This window comes from Physeter macrocephalus, chromosome 15, assembly GCF_002837175.3.
Source record: "Physeter macrocephalus isolate SW-GA chromosome 15, ASM283717v5, whole genome shotgun sequence".
Lineage (NCBI taxonomy): Eukaryota > Metazoa > Chordata > Mammalia > Artiodactyla > Physeteridae > Physeter > Physeter macrocephalus.
In genome coordinates, this window is record NC_041228.1 from 51,965,936 (window position 1) to 51,971,589 (window position 5,654).

Sequence of the window (5,654 nt, forward strand, 5' to 3'; positions counted from 1 at the left end):
TAGCTCTGCACCCACAAAACTTTTGACTTAAAAGTTATTTGCAAATGAAGCTTCCAGGGCCCAACACTATCTTCAAATTCTACAAGCTGCTCAGCCTCAGTTTAAAACCATAGAGCCACAAAGATATGATCCACAGCAACCTGAGTGCATTTCTGCATTGGAAGGATACTGCAGTATCACAGTGCCCAAGAGATGACTTCACCTCTGCCTCTCAACCAACTACCAGGAGTCCCAACTACACCAGAGCTGGGAAAGCCTCACCACCCACAGAAGACCCAGACTCTTGATTTTCCAATGATTTATTACTATTGAGTCCTGCTATAAAATGTGGGACCCACCAGACTGGAGTGACTTTCCAGATATAGCAATTTGCTTGTTGCATGACCCAACTCTATGTTTTGATACCTGTAAAACAGTAAGTTCTACCCCTATGATTATAATTCAACCTATACCATGCTAAGCCCCTATGGGACCAAGTCCAATGTCTCCACAATGCTCCCAAGATTCAGGTTGCTCTAATACCATCCACCGCTCCTTCCTAAAGGGCAGCCTTACCAAAGTATCCACACTGTGTGCTCTCCTAGCTTTAACAGGAGAATTCTGCTGGCCTCTCAATGTTCAAACCATGCATTCCCCTTCATCCTCTTCCCCTCCACCTCCACAGTTTTCAGCACCCACACTCACACCGTAGTCTGTCTATGCCTAAGAGTCTATGCCTCTTTCCCTCTAAAAGACTATAAGGCAAGTAAAATGCAAACCCAATACCCTAGACTCTTGAATATTTACACATCTAACATAGGCATACATTTGACTGAAATAGCCTCTAAGGCACTGACTACCCATAACTGTCGGACTTGCTATCAATCTGCTTCCACATATACCACACCACACATTTATCCAGGTAATATCTGGCCCAGAGAAGGAAAATATTGGGAAGTAGCCATCTCCCCTGATTCTGGAGCACCCCCTCATGGCAAGTCACTGCTTTCACGTTTCCTCAGTACATACCATGTGGGAGCTACTGACCCTCAACATATACCCAGCAAAAATTGCTGTCTTCCTCCAGTCCCATTCTTTGATAATTACCATTTACCAAAATCAAGGTACAACTTTTCAATCTAAAGGCAACAGCACAGAACTACACTGTGGTCCTACGAACGAGTGTCTCATCTCCTCTTCTTTGCCTTCCATTACCTCCCAGCCACAAGCCACATGGATGAACTCCAGCCTCTAATGATCTTCAATTTATATAAACTTTAATAATTTTTCCTGACCCTGGCCAAACATCATCGACGTGCAGCATTTATACCTGTAATATTGGGATTCGCCACTACTCTGGGACTTGCTGGAATGGCCACAGGGTTAAGCCATTGCTCTAACCCAACAGTCAAAAATCATTGAAACTAATGTACCAATGTCTGAAACTCTAGTATCTCATATTTCTAAAGTACAACAAATATTAAGCCTGCTTAATCAAGACCACAGAACCCTAGCAAAAATAGTTTTTGACAATAGATTTGCCCTAGCTAGTCAAGGAGAAGTTTGTGATGTTATTAATACTTCCCTTTGTACACGGGATAAGAACACCAATCTAGTGTCCACTCAACAGAAAGCCTGGACCACTAAATCAACATCCTAAAAAGCATAACTTGTGCCTTTAGCGTACTCTGTAATTCAACCAAAATATTACTGGAGGCCTCTTTCACGACTGATTTATTCTTCTGGTTAACATCAAACAAATGTAGAGCCTGGCTGCAAACCAGCCTTTAGGGACTCTTTATATTTTTCTTGCTTCTGCTTTCATTTCCTCCTTTTTACTGTCATAATGAAATGTTTTCTGTGCTGTTTAGGGCAACTTATATCCTACTCTCTAGAGGTCTCCTCTGCTATTCAGACCACTCAAATACCCCAAATAATTGAGCTCAAAACTGATGTCAATCAATATATTTTTTCATTTGCTCAGTCCTATAAAACACACAATGCAGTTTCAGAATTATTACACCCCATCACTGTGAACAACAAGCTTACTAATTAGGGCTCAATATTTTTTAAGTTCTTTTTACCCTTAGACTAAGGGAATATAGTCAAAGTGCTGTGTTCAAAATTATTTGTATTTTTTTTTTCTATGTGAGGTGTTGTTCATTGGAAATACACTTGGGGTTTTTTATATGTACATTCCATTTTACTTTTTTCTCCATTTTTGTTGATTTAATTTCTTTTATTAATATGCATATTTAAAAATTCCAAAATCGAAACTATGCAAAACACACATGTAAAGAAGTGTCATTCATTCCTCATTCCTTTCTCCTTATTTACAAATCATCATCTGCTGGTAACCAATTTCTTATTATAATACTTTTCTAGTTTTCATTTGCAAAAATAAGGATTATATATGTATAAACAAACATGCGTATGTGCATATTTCCTCTTAATTTCTGACATTAAAAAGCATGCTAACTTTACTTTAAAAAAAAGGTATATGCTGAATATCACAAATAATTATTAATTCATACACATCACCCTCTTTTTTTGTATAGCTTCATAATATAACATCTCAAGTATGGGATTCAGATTATTTTTGATGTTTTGCAATTAAAAATAATGCCACAATAAAAAAAAAAAGAAAACTGATGTCAAAACATTAAGGGCTCAACTGAGATATATATAGGTATAAACATAATTTTTAATTTTAATTTAATAAACTTTTAATTTATTGTGCTGTGTTGACTCAGTTTTGAGGCCCTGGCTAGAGACTAGACAGCTCCCCTTCTTGAACAACTGATTAAGTCCACACCTCAACCACTTTCCTTATCAGGCTCACACACTCTGGGGCCACTATACACTTATCCTAATCTCTACCAGGCCAGGTACCAGACAACTAGGGGACAAGCCCATGCCCTAGGGCCTGCCAAAATTATTAAAATTAGCCAATCCATAGAGAGCCCGGGAAACCTAGCTAACCCCACCCTGCTTGCCATACATAACCTGCCCCTACAACTCAAACTTGCTGTTACATTGTCTCCAGGTGCAACCCACTGCACCTCCCTGCCTGGCAGCCTTCTCTCCTTCGGAGCTGTAAGTAACAAAAAGTTCTGCCTTTCAGTGTGTTGTGCCCCACCACCAAAGGAATCTTTAAATCTTATAAAATATAGTTCTACATAGGCTTTAATTACCATTTAATGTACTAAAGCTACCAAGTTTAAAAACTAATTTTTCTAAAGCTTTTGTATTTTTAGGTGGAAAATACAAATTATACTTAATCCTTGATGAATATTCAATCCAATGTTAATTTCCCTAAACATACAATGGAATTGATAGGCCTTGTTAACTAAAAGTTGCTTTAAATATTTTAAAATATATGAATTATAAATTTAGTTTATTGGAGTCTCTCAAATATTTCAAATGCCTGACATGTTAGTCTTTTACACACTTGACAAGTTAAAGGCCGGGTAGGGGTGGGGGATGGGCTTTTGTAATAATTAAAGTAACTCTGGTAAAAGTAATAAATCAAATGTATGCATTAGTAAATTATGTTCTCTTAAATGTTTAAACACTGTACAAACTTAAGAAAGTTCTCTTATACCTTTGAAATAAAATGGCTCATATATATAATATCCTAAAATGTCAAGTTCTATTAACTGTTTTGAGCACCTTAAAAATAATATTTCATAGATTATTCCAATGGCTAAAGTATTCCTAAACTCAATACAAACATGTTAATACTGTAGGTTTGATTAATTTCAACTTTACTGTTTTCACAGTTTTACATAATCGCTGACTAAAATAGAGAGAAGAGACATATGATCTTATTGGGCTGAGGTTACTGTATCAGAAGATCAGGGTCAAGGTTGAAATGTCAATTAAAGAATTTGAGAGAGGAGCAGGGACACAGTTAGGTATTACCCAGGACCAGGGGGCCTCCCCATGAGCCAAAAGTCAACATGTGGGTGTGTCCTTGAGGCAATGGAACTTTTCAAGCTCACACCATTTTGTACAACCTTGTACATTATGTGTATCTTTCCCCAGTTTTTAATGTTAATCTCTTTTACAACTTTTAATTGTCTGATTTGTTAGTTGATACTCCCTCTACAGGCTAATATTCTTCACCACTTGACTAAATTTATCTCTTTATTGCATGATTGGAGTCTGCATGTTTTTATACTTTATGTATCTTGTTCATTATCGATAACCCTATTGTCATTTTATTTATTCCCTACCTGATTAACACAATCGATTTGATACTTATTTTAGAATATTACCTCTAGGGTTGCATCGAGCTCATGACCTGTAGCTCACCTACATACACCCTTCCGTCTCTGGGGTTTGGGCTAGCAGGTGCCAGGATATGGTCATCGTACGGGAGTCTCCACTGTACCTTGGAGTTCCTGGCTGCGGGTTCATCCATCTTATCCAAACATTCCCTCAATACCATGCATCTTATACCTCTTGAAAAGACATAAATTCATTGAAAGCATGGAGCTCTTGCCTTGGGAAATTTTGCCTATTTTATTCTTTGCTTCTGTCATGCCAACATTTGTTTTAATCTTTTAATTTGTTGTAAATATGTGTTCTAAACATCTCTTTTTTTAAAAAAGGAGTAAACAGATCTTTTATGGCACCACTGGGCAGGATAAGGCAGGTGGGCAAGATGTGGAATTAGAGGTGCTTAGTGTTAATTTTCTGAAAGTGGAGATGAAAGTCTTGAAATATGACAGTGCTATCCTAGTAAAGGTCAGCACAAGGTAGGTGAATTCCTCCAAAGCCTTTCTTGACCCAGGCTGTTTTATGTGTCCTTTGTTGGTGTGACTTTAATGTCTAGTTAGGTCTCTCTTGTTGCCTTTGCCTCACTACTTTATAACTGTCTGCGGTGGAATAGCATTGTTCTGAGAAGCAAAAACGTTGAGACTTGGGTAGAGGTGGTGTTAATGTGAAAATATAATGCTTAAGCTTCAGGACACTCCACTTGCTTGAACCCACTTCCAAGATCCTGGAAAGGCCCTAGAAATGTCTTCAGGTGGTCATATGTCTATATAAAATTTACAAAAGATATTTAACCAGAATTATACTTTGACATCTCACCATCATCAGGTTTCCTGTGTCAGATGTTGTTAGAGAGGCTGCAGGTATTTTGAGATCCAGATGAGGGAATGTTGAATTTTAGTTTGGGTTTAATGGGATATATTTATGTGGTTCACAGTCATTTCTGTATTTTGATAATTTATTGCTATCCATTATGGTAGCATCCACTATGCCAAAACAAACATGCAGAGCCCAAAGTCTTATCAAAATACAAAAGTGTTCTAACAGCTCCCAGCTCTGGAAATTCATAGACTGTGGAAGAGAGACTGTGAAATGTAGAGACAGAGCAGACTGTCAGAAAAAAATTTCAATCACCAAATATATAAAATTGTAGACAGAGAATTTGCTTCTCATCCTAGTTAAGACAGAAATTCTTTCCTCTTAGGAATAGATCTGATAGTGCTTTATATACAATTAAAACCACATCATATTTTTTGATTGGAATAATACAAAATTAAATTTATGAGAATCCTGTTTGTAAGGCACAAATGTGAAGCAGAACTTCAAATGTGTGTGAAGTGTTATGCATCCCATTATCAATAACAAAAAACAAATTTTTTTTTTTTTTTTTTTTT

At 37.1% G+C, this 5,654-nt stretch overlaps 1 protein-coding gene across 1 annotated transcript in view; it reads left to right on the forward strand.

The window, feature by feature from the left end:
• Positions 1-3,022: 3,022 nt before the first annotated feature.
• The window catches only part of CA1 (carbonic anhydrase 1), a 48,670-nt gene continuing 46,038 nt past the window's right edge, over positions 3,023-5,654 (forward strand). Inside the window, exon 1 of the mRNA XM_007117496.4 lies at positions 3,023-3,075. The gene's annotated coding sequence lies outside the window, so the exon portion shown is untranslated. The remainder of the gene's footprint in view (positions 3,076-5,654) is intronic.